Source organism: Oncorhynchus nerka, linkage group LG15 (genome assembly GCF_034236695.1).
Source record: "Oncorhynchus nerka isolate Pitt River linkage group LG15, Oner_Uvic_2.0, whole genome shotgun sequence".
NCBI lineage: Eukaryota > Metazoa > Chordata > Actinopteri > Salmoniformes > Salmonidae > Oncorhynchus > Oncorhynchus nerka.
Genome location: NC_088410.1, coordinates 5,668,403 through 5,685,501, shown reverse-complemented (window position 1 = coordinate 5,685,501; position 17,099 = coordinate 5,668,403). Strand labels below are relative to the sequence as shown.

General features: G+C 49.2%; 1 pseudogene; it reads right to left on the bottom strand.

The window, feature by feature from the left end:
- LOC135560310 (uncharacterized protein K02A2.6-like) overlaps positions 1–10,599 on the bottom strand; it is a 15,883-nt pseudogene extending 5,284 nt beyond the window's left edge.
- Positions 10,600–17,099: the final 6,500 nt, after the last annotated feature.

Genomic DNA, 17,099 nt, shown 5'->3' with positions numbered 1-17,099 from the left:
GTCTGTGTGTAATGAGAGCGACCAGACGCTGCTGGTCTGTGCTGTGAGAGCGACAGAGCTGCTGGTCTGTGGTGTGTAATGAGGAGCGACCAGAGCGCTGCTGGTCTGTGGTTGTGTAATGAGGAGCGACCAGACGCTGCTGGTCTGTGGTGTGTAATGAGGAGCAACCAGAACGCTGCTGGTCTGTGGTGTGTAATGAGGAGCGACCAGAGCGCTGCTGGTCTGTGGTGTGTAATGAGGAGCGACCAGAGCGCTGCTGGTCTGTGGTGTGTAATGAGGGAGCGACCAGAGCGCTGCTGGTCTGTGCTGTGTAATGAGGAGCAACCAGACGCTGCTGAGTCTGTGGTGTGTAATGATGAGAGCGACCAGACGCTGCTGGTCTGTGCTGTGTAATGAGGAGCGACCAGACGCTGCTGGTCTGTGGTGTGTAATGAGGAGCTGACCAGAGCGCTGCTGGTCTGTGCTGTGTAATGAGGAGCAACCAGACGCTGCTGGTCTGTGGTGTGTAATGAGGAGCCGACCAGACGCTGCTGGTCTGTGGTGTGTAATGAGGAGCGACCAGACGCTGCTGGTCTGTGATGTGTAATGAGGAGCGACCAGACGCTGCTGGTCTGTGCTGTGTAATGAGGAGCGACCAGACGCTGCTGGTCTGTGGTGTGTAATGAGGAGCAACCAGACGCTGCTGGTCTGTGCTGTGTAATGAGGAGCGACCAGACGCTGTTGGTCTGTGCTGTGTAATGAGGAGCGACCAGACGCTGCTGGTCTGTGCTGTGTAATGAGGAGCGACCAGACGCTGCGTCTGTGCTGTGTAATGAGGAGCACCAGACGCTGCTGGTCTGTGGTGTAATGAGGAGCGACCAGACGCTGCTGGTCTGTGGTGTGTAATGAGGAGCGACCAGACGCTGCTGGTCTGTGCTGTGTAATGAGGAGCAACCAGACGCTGCTGGTCTGTGGTGTGTAATGAGGAGCAACCAGATGCTGCTGGTCTGTGTGTGTGTAATGAGGAGCAACCAGACGCTGCTGGTCTGTGCTGTGTAATGAGGAGCAACCAGACGCTGCTGGTCTGTGGTGTGTAATGAGGAGCCACTAGACGCTGATAGTCTGTGCGTGTGTAATGAGAGCAACCAGACGCTGCTGGTCTGTGGTGTGTAATGAGGAGCGACCAGACGCTGCTGGTCTGTGCTGTGTAATGAGGAGCAACCAGACGCTGCTGGTCTGTGGTGTGTAATGAGGAGCGACCAGACGCTGCTGGTCTGTGCTGTGTAATGAGGAGCGACCAGACGCTGCTGGTCTGTGCTGTGTAATGAGGAGCGACCAGACGCTGCTGGTCTGTGCTGTGTAATGAGGAGCAACCAGACGCTGCTGGTCTGTGGTGTGTAATGAGGAGCGACCAGACGCTGCTGGTCTGTGGTGTGTAATGAGGAGCGACCAGAGCGCTGCTGGTCTGTGCTGTGTAATGAGGAGCGACCAGAGCGCTGCTGGTCTGTGCTGTGTAATGAGGAGCGACCAGACGCTGCTGGTCTGTGCTGTGTAATGAGGAGCGACCAGACGCTGCTGGTCTGTGCTGTGTAATGAGGAGCGACCAGAGCGCTGCTGGTCTGTGCTGTGTAATGAGGAGCGACCAGACGCTGCTGGTCTGTGCTGTGTAATGAGGAGCGACCAGACGCTGCTGGTCTGTGCTGTGTAATGAGGAGCAACCAGACGCTGTTGGTCTGTGGTGTGTAATGAGGAGCAACCAGATGCTGGTGGTCTGTGGTGTGTAATGAGGAGCAACCAGATGCTGCTGGTCTGTGCTGTGTAATGAGGAGCAACCAGACGCTGCTGGTCTGTGGTGTGTAATGACGAGCAACCAGATGCTGCTGGTCTGTGCTGTGTAATGAGGAGCGACCAGACGCTGTTGGTCTGTGGTGTGTAATGAGGAGCAACCAGACGCTGCTGGTCTGTGGTGTGTAATGAGGAGCAACCAGACGCTGCTGGTCTGTGGTGTGTAATGAGGAGCGACCAGACGCTGCTGGTCTGTGGTGTGTAATGAGGAGCAACCAGACGCTGCTGGTCTGTGCTGTGTAATGAGGAGCAACCAGACGCTGCTGGTCTGTGGTGTGTAATGAGGAGCGACCAGACGCTGCTGGTCTGTGGTGTGTAATGAGGAGCGACCAGACGCTGCTGGTCTGTGGTGTGTAATGAGGAGCAACCAGACGCTGCTGGTCTGTGCTGTGTAATGAGGAGCAACCAGATGCTGCTGGTCTGTGGTGTGTAATGAGGAGCAACCAGACGCTGCTGGTCTGTGGTGTGTAATGAGGAGCGACCAGACGCTGCTGGTCTGTGCTGTGTAATGAGGAGCGACCAGACGCTGCTGGTCTGTGTGTGTAATGAGGAGCAACCAGACGCTGCTGGTCTGTGGTGTGTAATGAGGAGCGACCAGACGCTGCTGGTCTGTGCTGTGTAATGAGGAGCAACCAGACGCTGCTGGTCTGTGCGTGTGTAATGAGGAGCGACCAGAGCGCTGCTGGTCTGTGCTGTGTAATGAGGAGCAACCAGACGCTGCTGGTCTGTGGTGTGTAATGAGGAGCGACCAGACGCTGCTGGTCTGTGCTGTGTAATGAGGAGCAACCAGGCGCTGCTGGTCTGTGCTGTGTAATGAGGAGCGACCAGACGCTGCTGGTCTGTGTGTGTAATGAGAGCGACCAGACGCTGCTGGTCTGTGTGTGTAATGAGGAGCAACCAGACGCTGCTGGTCTGTGCTGTGTAATGAGGAGCGACCAGACGCTGCTGGTCTGTGGTGTGTAATGAGGAGCGACCAGACGCTGCTGGTCTGTGCTGTGTAATGAGGAGCAACCAGGCACGCTGTTGGTCTGTGGTGTGTAATGAGGAGCAACCAGACGCTGGTGGTCTGTGGTGTGTAATGAGGAGCAACCAGACGCTGCTGGTCTGTGCGTGTGTAATGAGGAGCGACCAGACGCTGCTGGTCTGTGCTGTGTAATGAGGAGCAACCAGACGCTGCTGGTCTGTGGTGTGTAATGAGGAGCAACCAGACGCTGCTGGTCTGTGGTGTGTAATGAGGAGCAACCAGATGCTGCTGGTCTGTGCTGTGTAATGAGGAGCGACCAGACGCTGTTGGTCTGTGGTGTGTAATGAGGAGCAACCAGACGCTGCTGGTCTGTGCTGTGTAATGAGGAGCAACCAGACGCTGCTGGTCTGTGGTGTGTAATGAGGAGCAACCAGACGCTGCTGGTCTGTGGTGTGTAATGAGGAGCAACCAGACGCTGCTGGTCTGTGCTGTGTAATGAGGAGCAACCAGGCGCTGCTGGTCTGTGGTGTGTAATGAGGAGCGACCAGACGCTGCTGGTCTGTGGTGTGTAATGAGGAGCAACCAGACGCTGCTGGTCTGTGGTGTGTAATGAGGAGCAACCAGACGCTGCTGGTCTGTGGTGTGTAATGAGGAGCAACCAGACGCTGCTGGTCTGTGGTGTGTAATGAGGAGCAACCAGACGCTGCTGGTCTGTGGTGTGTAATGAGGAGCCACCAGACGCTGCTGGTCTGTGCTGTGTAATGACGAGCGACCAGACGCTGTTGGTCTGTGGTGTGTAATGAGGAGCCACCAGACGCTGCTGGTTCCAGCGTAATGACAACCCAGACGCTGTTGGTCTGTGGTGTGTAATGAGGAGCAAACCAGATGCTGGTGGTCTGTGGTGTAATGAGGAGCAACTAGATGCTGCTGGTCTGTGCTGTAATGACGAGCAACCAGACGCTGCTGGTCTGTGGTGTGTAATGACGCCTTTGCCGCTGGTCTGTGTGTGTAATGAGGAGCGACCAGATGCTGCTGGTCTGTGCTGTGTAATGACGCACGCTGCTGGTCTGTGATGTGTAATGTGAGCGACCAGACGCTGCTAGTCTATGATGTGTAATGAGGAAGGACCAGGCAGCTGCTGAGTCTGTGTGCTCAATATGAGGCAACCAGACGCTGCTGGTCTGTGGTGTGTAATGAGGACAACCAGGCACTGCTGGTCTGTGCTGTGTAATGACGACCAGACGCTGCTGGTCTGTGCAATGTAATGAGGAGCAACCAGACGCTGTTGGTCTGTGGCTGTAATGAGGAACAAACCAGATGCTGGTAGTCCTGTGAGTGTGTAATGAGGAGCAACCAGATGCTGTAGTCTGTTATGCGTGTGTGGCTTAACAGAAGACAGTGCTGGTCCGTGGTGTGTAGCAACCAGATGAGTGGTGCAGCAGCTTGACCAGACGCTGTTGGTCTGTGGGTGTAATGAGACAACCAGATGCTGCTGGTCTGTGCTGTGTAATGAGGGGCAACCAGATGCTGCTGGTCTGTACCATGTGAATGGAGGAGCAACCAGATGCTGGTGGTCTGTGGGTGTAATGAGACAACCAGACGCTGCTGGTCTGGTGCTGTGTAATGAGGAGCAACCAGATGCTGGGTGACCGTGGTGGTGTGTAAGGGAGGAGCGACCAGACGCTGCTGGTCCGTGGTGTGTAATGAGGAGCGACCAGGACGCTGTTGGTCTGTGGTGTAATGAGGAGCGAACTGGTGACGCCATGGTCTGTGCTGTAATGAGGGGCAACCAGATGCTGCTGGTTCGTGCTGTGTAATGAGGAGCAATTGGGACGCTGGTTATCTGTGGTGTGTAATGAGGAGCAACCAGACGCTGCTGGTTCTGTGGTGTGTATTATCGAGGGTTAAACCAGACGCTGCTGGTCTGTGCTGTAATGAGGAGCAAACCAGACGCTGGTGGTCTGTGGTGTGTACGAGAGGAGCCACCAGACGCTGCTGGTCTGTGGTGTGTAATGAGGGAGAGGCGACGCTGGTCTGTGGTGTGTAATGAGGAGCAACCAGATGCTGTGGTCTGTGGTGTGTAATGAGGAGCCACCAGACGCTGCTGGTCTGTGCTGTGTAATGAGGGCAACCAGACGCTGTTGGTCTGTGGTGTGTAATGAGGAGCAACCAGATGCTGGTGGTCTGTGGTGTGTAATGAGGGCCAAACGCTGTTGGTCTGTAATGAGTGAGCCACCAGACGCTGCTGGTCTGTGCTGTGTGGCAGGAGCAACCAGATTGGTGGTACGAGAGAACCAGATGCTGGTGGTCTGTGGTGTAATGAGGAGCAACCAGATGCTGCTGGTCTGTGCTGTAATGACGGCAACCAGACGCTGTTGGTCTGTGTGTGTAATGAGGAGCAAACGACCGTGCTGTGTGTAATGAGGAGCAAAACCAGACGCTGCTGGTCTGTGCTGTGTAATGAGGAGCAACCAGACGCTGTTGGTCTGTGGTGTGAGGAGCAACCAGATGCTGGTGGTCTGTGCTGTGTAGAGGCCAGTGTCCAGATGCTGGTGGTCTGTGGTGTGTAATGAGGAGCAACCAGATGCTGCTGGTCTGGTCTGTGCTGTGTAATGACGAGCAACCAGACGCTGCTGGTCTGTGCTGTGTAATGACGCTGCTGGTCTGTGCTGTGTAATGAGGAGCAACCAGATGCTGCTGGTGAGGAGCGACCAGACGCTGTGGTCCTGTGTAATGAGGAGCAACCAGACGCTGCTGGTCTGTGGGTGTAATGAGTGAGCAACCAGACGCTGTTGGTCTGTGCTGTGTAATGAGGGGCAACCAGATGCTGCTGGTCTGTGGTGTGTAATGAGGAGCAACCAGACGCTGCTGGTCTGTGCTGTAATGAGGAGCAACCAGATGCTGGTGGTCTGTGGTGTGTAATGAGGAGCAACCGATGCTGCTGGTCTGTGGTGTGTAATGAGGAGCAACCAGATGCTGCTGGTCTGTGCTGTAATGAGGAGCGACCAGACGCTGTTGGTCTGTGGTGTGTAATGAGGAGCAACCAGATGCTGCTGGTCTGTGGTGTGTAATGAGGAGCAACCAGATGCTGGTGGTCTGTGGTGTGTAATGACGCAGCGACCAGACGCTGCTGGTCTGTGCTGTGTAATGAGGAGCAACCAGACGCTGTTGGTCTGTGCTGTGTAATGAGGAGCAACCAGATGCTGGTGGTCTGTGGTGTGTAATGACGATAAACCAGACGCTGCTGGTCTGTGCTGTGTAATGAGGAGCAAACCAGACGCTGCTGGTCTGTGCTGTGTAATGAGGAGCAACCAGATGCTGGTGGTCTGTGGTGTGTAATGAGGAGCAACCAGACGCTGCTGGTCTGTGGTGTGTAATGAGGAGCAAACCAGACGCTGCTGGTCTGTGCTGTGTAATGAGGAGCAACCAGATGCTGGTGGTCTGTGGTGTGTAATGAGGGGCAACCAGATGCTGCTGGTCTGTGTGTAATGAGGAGCAACCAGACGCTGCTGGTCTGTGCTGTGTAATGAGGAGCAACCAGATGCTGCTGGTCTGTGGTGTGTAATGAGGAGCAACCAGACGCTGCTGGTCTGTGCTGTGTAATGAGGAGCAACCAGATGCTGGTGGTCTGTGGTGTGTAATGAGGAGCAACCAGACGCTGCTGGTCTGTGGTGTGTGAGGAGCCACCAGACGCTGTTGGTCTGTGGTGTGTAATGAGGAGCAACCAGACGCTGCTGGTCTGTGGTGTGTAATGAGGAGCAACCAGACGCTGTTGGTCTGTGGTGTGTAATGAGGAGCAACCACGCTGCTGGTCTGTGGTATGTAATGAGGAGCAACCAGACGCTGCTGGTCTGTGCTGTGTAATGAGGAGCAACCAGATGCTGGTGGTCTGTAATTTGTGTAATGAGGAGCTACCAGACGCTGCTGGTCCGTGGTGTAATGAGGAGCGACCATACGCTGCTGGTCTGTGTGTGTAATGAGGAGCAACCAGACGCTGCACTTGACACATCTATGAAATTGCTTATCCCAGTTACTAACGGGCCATTAAGAAAATGACTGTAGAAACGGTTAAATCCACGTGGATTGATGAGGAATTGAAACATTTTTTTATGGTTGAGAAGGATGAGGCAAAAGGAATGACAAATAGTTCTGTCTGCACAACCGATTGGCTACTGAAGTCATGTGACTAAAACCGATTGGCTACTGAAGTCATGTGACTATGAAACAAAGATAAAAGATATTAAAAAGCTTTGGAGCTTAAACCTTTTAAATGAAGTTTTGGGCAACAACAGAAAAAAGGCAAATTCAGCTTCATCATTCATTGAATCAGATTCATTCATCACAAAAACTCATTGAATATTGCCAACTACTTTGATGCTTTCCCTCATTGGCAAGATTAGCAAACTAAGGCATGACATGCCAGCAACAAACGCTGACACTACACATCCAAGTATATCTGATCAAATTATGAAAGACAAGCATTGTAATTTAGAACTCTGTAAAAGTGAGTGTAGAATAGTTGAAACAATTATTGTGGTGTATCAACAATGTCAAGCCACAGGGTCTGACAACTTGGATAGAAAACTACTGAGGATAAACCTCAACTAAATCTTGTAATGAATAATGTGGAAATTGAAATTGAGCAAGTTGAGGTGACTGAACTGCTTGGAGTAACCCTGGATTGTAAAACTGTCATGGTGAAAACATGTTGATACAACAGTAGCTAAGATGGGTAGAAGTCTGTCTATAATAAAGCGCTGCTCTGCCTTCTTAACAACACTATCAACAAGGCAGGTCCTAGTTTCTACCTTCTTAAACAACACTATCAACAAGGCAGGTCCTAGTTTCTACCTTCTTAACAACACTATCAACAAGGCAGGTCCTAGTTTCTACCTTCTTAACGACACTATCAACAAGGCAGGTCCTAGTTTCTACCTTCTTAAAACCTCTTAGGGAAGTTGCGAATTTTCGCAGCTTTTGTTAAAAATCGCGCAACATTTCAGCGCCCTGCTATTCATGCCAGGAATATAGTATATGCATATGATTAGTATGTGTGGATAGAAAACACTCAGACGTTTCTAAAACTGGTTAAATCACGGCTGTGACTATAACAGAACGTGCGTTTCATCGAAAAGTGCAGGAAAATCTGATCACTGAAAATGGAAAAAAAATATCCATGCGCCACTTCCAGGAATTGTTAAAGGTGAACCGGATTAAATGAGGTCGAGGTTGCAGTACCTACAGCTTCCACACGATGTCTAGAGCCTTGTCATTTGCTTCGGCTTTGTTTCTTGGTCAAACCGAAACAAGGGAGCCGATTTCCTCCGGTCTCCGACAGGATGTTTTGGTTGAGATTTCTCCTGACATTATTTCCAGACGGACACCTATAGAATTGACATCGCCTCCTGATCAATTTTATCGCTTATTAACGTGTACTAATACCTAAAGTTGCATTACAAAAGTATTTCGAAGTGTTTTGTGAAAGTTTATCGTCGACTTTTTTAATTTAAAAAAATGACGTTACGTTAGAAAACTCTATTTTTTTCCGTTGTTCACACAGTATTCATAGATCGATATCTAGGCTATATATGGACCGATTTAATCGAAAAAAGACCCAAAAATATGTTTATGGGACATCTAGGAGTGCCAAGAAAGAAGCTCGTCAAAGGTAATGAATGTTTTATATTTTATTTCTGCGTTTTGACTAGCCCCAGGCTATCGCAAAATCTGTCGTTAGGTGACGTTGCTGTATTTTGGGGGATACATGCTATCAGATAATAGCTTCTCAAGCTTTTGCCGAAAAGCATTTTACAAATCTGACTCGGTGGATAGATTCACAACGAGTGTAGCTTTAATTCAGTACATTGTATGTCCATTTTAATGAAAGTTTGAGTTTTATCAACCACTATAGGTGGCGCTCTTGAACATTTCCGCTGATTTATGTTCCCACCACGGAACCACGGCCCTAACAAGTTTTAACAACACTATCAACAAGGCAGGTCCTACAGGCCCTAGATCCTACCTTATTAACAACACTATCAACAAGGAAGGTCCTACAGGCCCTAGATCCTACCTTATTAACACCACTATCATCAAGGCAGGTCCTACAGGCCCTAGTTTCTGCCTTCTTAACAACACTATCAACAAGGCAGGTCCTACAGGCCCTAGTTTCTGCCTTCTTAACAACACTATCAACAAGGCAGGTCCTACAGGACCTAGTTTCTACCTTCTTAACAACACTATCAACAAGGCAGGTCCTACAGGCCCTAGTTTCTACTTTCTTAACAGCACTACCAACAAGGCAGGTCCTACAGGCCCTAGTTTCTACCTTCTTAACACCACTATCAACAAGGCAGGTCCTACAGGCCCTAGATCCTACCTTATTAACAGCACTACCAACAAGGCAGGTCCTACAGGCCCTAGTTTCTACCTTCTTAAACAACACTATCAACAAAGCAGGTCCTAGTTTCTACCTTCTTAACAACACTATCAACAAGGCAGGTCCTACAGGCCCTAGTTTCTACCTTCTTAACAGCACTATCAACAAGGCAGGTCCTACAGGCCCTAGATCCTACCTTATTAACAACACTATCAACAAGGCAGGTCCTAGTTTCTACCTTATTAACAACACTATCAACAAAGCAGGTCCTAGTTTCTACCTTATTAACAACACTATCAACAAGGCAGGTCCTACAGGCCCTAGATCCTACCTTATTAACAACACTATCAACAAGGCAGGTCCTACAGGCCCTAGTTTCTACCTTAACAACACTATCAACAAGGCAGGTCCTACAGGCCCTAGTTTCTACCTTCTTAACAACACTATCAACAAGGCAGGTCCTACAGGCCCTAGTTTCCACCTTCTTAACAAAACTATCAACAAGGCAGGTCCTACAGGCCCTAGTTTTGTCTCACCAGGACCACTGTTCAGTCGTGTGGTCAGGTGCCACAAAGAGGGACGTAGGAAAATTACAGTAGGCTCAGAACAGAGCAGCACGACTGGCCCTTGGATCTACACAGAGAGCTAACACTGAAGACAGGAACCACATCTTCCCTTGGTATTGGACCACTGAAGACAGGAACCACAACGTCCCTTGGTATTGGACCACTGAAGACAGGAACCACATCTTCCCTTTGTATTGGACCACTGAAGACAGGAACCACATCTTCCCTTGGTATTGGACCACTGAAGACAGGAACCACATATTCCCTTGGTATTGGACCACTGAAGACAGGAACCACATCTTCCCTTGGTATTGGACCACTGAAGACAGGAACCACATCTTCCCTTGGTATTGGACCACTGAAGACAGGAACCACAACTTGCCTTGGACCACTGAAGACAGGAACCACATCTTCCCTTGGTATTGGACCACTGAAGACAGGAACCACATCTTCCCTTGGTATTGGACCACTGAAGACAGGAACCACATCTTCCCTTGGTATTGGACCACTGAAGACAGGAACCACAACTTGCCTTGGACCACTGAAGACAGGAACCACAATGTCCCTTGGCATTGGACCACTGAAGACAGGAACCACATCTTCCCTTGGTAATGGACCACTGAAGACAGGAACCACATCTTCCCTTGGCATTGGACCACTGAAGACAGGAACCACAATGTCCCTTGGTAATGGAGCACTGAAGACAGGAACCACATCTTCCCTTGGTATTGGACCACTGAAGACAGGAACCACAACTTCCCTTGGTAATGGACCACTGAAGACAGGACCCACAACTTGCCTTGGACCACTGAAGACAGGAACCACATCTTCCCTTGGTAATGGACCACTGAAGACAGGAACCACATCTTCCCTTGGTATTGGACCACTGAAGACAGGAACCACATCTTCCCTTGGTATTGGACCACTGAAGACAGGAACCACATCTTCCCTTGGTATTGGACCACTGAAGACAGGAACCACAATGTCCCTTGGCATTGGACCACTGAAGACAGGAACCACATCTTCCCTTGGTATTGGACCACTGAAGACAGGAACCACATCTTCCCTTGGTATTGGACCACTGAAGACAGGAACCACATCTTCCCTTTGTATTGGACTACTGAAGACAGGAACCACATCTTCCCTTGGTAATGGACCACTGAAGACAGGAACCACATCTTCCCTTGGTATTGGACCACTGAAGACAGGAACCACATCTTCCCTTGGTATTGGACCACTGAAGACAGGAACCACATCTTCCCTTGGTATTGGACCACTGAAGACAGGAACCACAACTTGCCTTGGACCACTGAAGACAGGAACCACAATGTCCCTTGGCATTGGACCACTGAAGACAGGAACCACATCTTCCCTTGGTAATGGACCACTGAAGACAGGAACCACATCTTCCCTTGGTATTGGACCACTGAAGACAGGAACCACATCTTCCCTTGGTAATGGACCACTGAAGACAGGAACCACATCTTCCCTTGGTAATGGACCACTGAAGACAGGAACCACATCTTCCCTTGGTAATGGACCACTGAAGACAGGAACCACATCTTCCCTTGGTATTGGACCACTGAAGACAGGAACCACATCTTCCCTTGGTAATGGACCACTGAAGACAGGAACCACATCTTCCCTTGGCCTTGGACCACTGAAAACAGGAACCACATCTTCCCTTGGCATTGGACCACTGAAGACAGGAACCACATCTTCCCTTGGTATTGGACTACTGAAGACAGAAACCACAACGTCCCTTGGTATTGGACCACTGAAGACAGGAACCACATCTTCCCTTGGTAATGGACCACTGAAGACAGGAACCACATCTTCCCTTGGCATTGGACCACTGAAGACAGGAACCAGCTGCTGTCTCAGTGATGGACTGAGACAGGAAACCACATCTTCAATATCTTCATGACCACTGAAGTCTTGTATATTTCCCAAATATTATGAATGTGTGGCACCTCAGTTTAGTTTCAATGGGCATGATGATACCTCTATGTGTCTGTGTCTCTATGTGTGTGTGTGGGTGTGTATGTGTCTGTATGTGTGTGTGTCTATATATGTGTGTGTCTGTGTCTCTATGTGTGTGTGTGGGTGTGTATGTGTCTGTATGTGTCTGTGTCTCTATGTGTGTGTGTGGGTGTGTATGTGTCTGTGTCTCTATGTGTGTGTGTGGGTGCGTATGTGTCTGTATGTGTGTGTGTCTATATATGTGTGTGTCTGTGCCTCCATGTGTGTGTGTGGGTGTGTATGTGTCTGTATGTGTGTGTGTCTATATATGTGTGTGTCTGTGTCTCTATGTGTGTGTGTGGGTGCGTGTGTGTCTGTGTCTCTATGTGTGTGTGTGGGTGCGTGTGTGTCTGTGTCTCTATGTGTGTGTGTGGGTGCGTGTGTGTCTGTGTCTCTATGTGTGTGTGTGGACCATGATGTGTCTGTGTCTCTATGTGTGTGTGTGGGGTGTATGTGTCTGTATGTATGTGTGTGTCAGGAATACATCTTGTGTGGGTGGTATGTGTCTGTATGTGGAACCACATCTTCTATATATGTGTGTGACAGTGTCACAATGTGTGTGTGTGGTGCGTGAAGACAGGAACCACTATGTGTGTGTGGGTGTGTATGTGTCTGTGTCTCATGTGTCTGTATGTGCATTGTGACCTATATATGTGTGTGTCTGTGTCTCTATGTGTGTGTGTCTGTGCCTCCATGTGTGTGTGTGGGTGTGTATGTGTCTGACCTCAGTTTAGTTTCAATGTGTGTGTGTGTGTGTGGGTGCGTATGTGTCTGTATGTGTGTGTGTCGTCTATATATGTGTGTGTCTGTCTGTATGTGTGTCTGTGTCTATGTGGGGTGTGTGTCTGTGTCTGTATATGTGTGTCTATATATGTGTGTGTCTGTGCCTCTATGTGTGTGTGTGGGTGTGTATGTGTCTGTATGTGTGTGTGTGGGTGCGTATGTGTCTGTATGTGTGTGTGTCTATATATGTGTGTGTCTGTGTCTCTATGTGTGTGTGGGTGTGTATGTGTCTGTATGTGTGTGTGTGGGTGCGTATGTGTCTGTATGTGTGTGTGGGTGTGTATGTGTCTATATATGTGTGTGTCTGTGCCTCTATGTGTGTGTGTGGGTGTGTATGTGTCTGTATGTGTGTGTGTGGGTGCGTATGTGTCTGTATGTGTGTGTGTCTATATATATGTGTGTGTGGGTGCGTATGTGTCTGTATGTGTGTGTGTCTATATATGTGTGTGTGTGGGTGTGTATGTGTCTGTATGTGTGTGTGTGTGTGTCTGTGTCTCTATGTATGTGTGTGGGTGTGTGTGTGTGTCTGTATGTGTGTCTATATGTGTGTGTGTCTGTGTCTCTATGTGTGTGTGTGGGTGTGTATGTGTCTGTATGTGTCTGTGTCTCTATGTGTGTGTGTGTGTGTGTCTGTGTCTCTATGTGTGTGTGTGGGTGTGTATGTGTCTGTATGTGTCTGTGTCTCTATGTGTGTGTGTGGGTGTGTGTGTGTCTGTATGTGTGTGTGTCTATATATGTGTGTGTGTGGGTGTGTATGTGTCTATATATGTGTGTGTGTGGGTGCGTATGTTTCTGTATGTGTCTGTGTCTCCATGTGTGTGTGTGGGTCTATATATGTGTGTGTATGTGTCTATATATGTGTGTGTGTGGGTGCGTATGTTTCTGTATGTGTCTGTGTCTCTATGTGTGTGTGTGGGTGCGTATGTGTCTGTATGTGTCTGTGTCTCTATGTGTGTGTGTGGGTGCATATGTGTCTGTATGTATGTGTGTCTATAAATGTGTGTGTGTTTTATTCCTAAAAACACCAAGTCTGTTCTCCAGTCGCCCCCCCCCCCCCCCCCCCCCCCCCCACCAAGCAGAGCAGAGCAGCAGCTAGTTAAAGAGCCTAGTGGCTTTTTCCACATAAATTCTTCAGTAAGCTACAAAACAGTCACTTCTGCCACTTTGGGGTTGTGTGTGTGTGTGTGTGTGTGTGTGTGTGTGTGTGTGTGTGTGTGTGTGTGTGTGTGTGTGTGTGTGTGTGTGTGTGTGTGTGTGTGTGTGCGTGCGAGTTTGGAAGAGTAGACAAGAGGAGGGGATGGTTGGTTGGGGTTAGGGGTGATGGAGAGGGAGGGGGAAGGAGGAAAGGAGAGATTTTACTCTTAATGCTTGACTACACACACAGCTACACACATATCTACACACACACACACAGCTACACACACACAGCTACACACATATCTACACACAGCTACACACAGCTACACACACACAGCTACACACACACAGCTACACACAGCTACACACACGCAGCTACACACACACAGCTACACACACATCTACACACACACAGCTACACACACGCAGCTACACACATATCTACACACACACACAGCTACACACACACACACACACACATATCTACACACACAGCTACACACACACAGCCACACACACACACACACATATCTACACACACACACAGCACACACACACAGCACACACACATATCTACACACACACACACACTACACACACACACACACACACAGCTACACACAGCACACACACACAGCTACACACACAGCCACACACACATCTACACACACACAGCTACACACAAACAGCTACGCACACACAGCTACACACACACAGCACACACACACACAGCTACACACACATCTACACACACACAGCTACACACAAACAGCTACACACATATCTACACACACACGCAGCTACACACACACAGCTACACACACAGCTACACAGCACACACACAGCTACACACACACAGCTACAGCACACACAGCTACACACACACAGCTACACACACAGCTACACACACACAGCTACACACACAGCTACACACACACAGCTACACACATCTACACACACACAGCTACACACAAACAGCTACACACACACAGCTACACACACACAGCTACACACACACAGCTACACACACATCTACACACACACAGCTACACACAAACAGCTACACACACACAGCTACACACACACAGCTACACACACACAGCTACACACACACAGCTACACACAAACAGCTACACACACACAGCTACACACACAGCTACACACACACAGCTACACACACAGCTACACACACATCTACACACACACAGCTACACACACACAGCTACACACAGCTACACACACACAGCTACACACACACAGCTACACACACACAGCTACACACACATCTACACACACACAGCTACACACACACAGCTACACACACAGCTACACACACACAGCTACACACAAACAGCTACACACACATATCTACACACACACAGCTACACACACATATCTACACACAAACAGCTACACACACATCTACACACACACAGCTACACACACATATCTACACACACACAGCTACACACACACAGCTACACACAAACAGCTACACACACATATCTACACACACACAGCTACACACACATATCTACACACACACAGCTACACACACACAGCTACACACACATCTACACACACACAGCTACACACAAACAGCTACACACATATCTACACACACACGCAGCTACACACACACAGCTACACACAGCTACACACACACAGCTACACACACACAGCTACACACACATCTACACACACACAGCTACACACACACAGCTACACACAGCTACACACACACAGCACACACACACACACACACAGCTACACACACAGCTACACACACACACAGCTACACACACATCTACACACACACACAGCTACACACACACACACACAGCTACACACACACACAGCTACACACACACAGCTACACACACACAGCTACACACACACAGCTACACACACAGCTACACACACACAGCTACACACAAACAGCTACACACACACAGCTACACACACAGCTACACACACACAGCTACACACACACATCTACACACACACAGCTACACACAAACAGCTACACACAGCTACACACACACAGCTACACACAAACAGCTACACACACACAGCTACACACACACAGCTACACACAAACAGCTACACACTACACACAAACAGCTACACACACACAGCTACACACACACACACACACACAGCTACACACACACAGCTACACACACACAGCTACACACACACCACAGCTACACACACACAGCTACACACAAACAGCTACACACATATCTACACACACACAGCTACACACACATCTACACACACACAGCTACACACACACAGCTACACACACACAGCTACACACACACCACAGCTACACACACACAGCTACACACACACAGCTACACACACACAGCTACACACACACAGCTACACACACACCACATCTACACACACACAGCTACACACACAGCTACACACACACAGCCACACACACACAGCACACACACAGCTACACACACACCACAGCTACACACACACAGCTACACACAAACAGCTACACACACATATCTACACACACACAGCTACACACACATATCTACACACACAGCTACACACACACACACACACACACACACACACACACACACACACACACACACACACACACACACACACAGACAGACAGACAGACACACACACACAGCTACACACACACAGCTACACACACACAGACAGACACACACACACAGCTACACACACACAGCTACACACACACACAGCTAAACACACACACACACATATCTACACAAACACAGCTACAAACACGGCTGAATCTAGTTTTCTACCCCTGATATAAAAGGTTCCAAGGCTGAATCTAGTTTTCTACCCCTGATATAAAAGGTTCCACGGCTGAATCTAGTTTTCTACCCCTGATATAAAAGGTTCCAAGGCTGAATCTAGTTTTCTACCCCTGATGTAAAAGGTTCCACGGCTGAATCTAGTTTTCTACCCCTGATGTAAAATCTGCCCACGGCTGAATCTAGTTTTCTACCCCTGATGTAAAAGGTTCCACGACTGAATCTAGTTTTCTACCCCTGATGTAAAAGGTTCCACGGCTGAATCTAGTTTTCTACCCCTGATGTAAAAGGTTCCACGGCTGAATCTAGTTTTCTACCCCTGATGTAAAAGGTTCCACGGCTGAATCTAGTTTTCTACCCCTGATGTAAAATCTGCCCACGGCTGAATCTAGTTTTCTACCCCTGATGTAAAATCTGCCCACAGATTAATCTAGTTTAGGTTCTATTTCAACCAGCTACTAATTCCCTGTCTAACCTCTGACCTCTCGTCTAATCTCTGGTCTAACCTCTAACCTCTGGTCTAATCTCTAACCTCTGGTCTAACCTCTAACCTCTGGTCTAATCTCTAACCTCTGGTCTAACCTCTAACCTCTGGTCTAACCTCT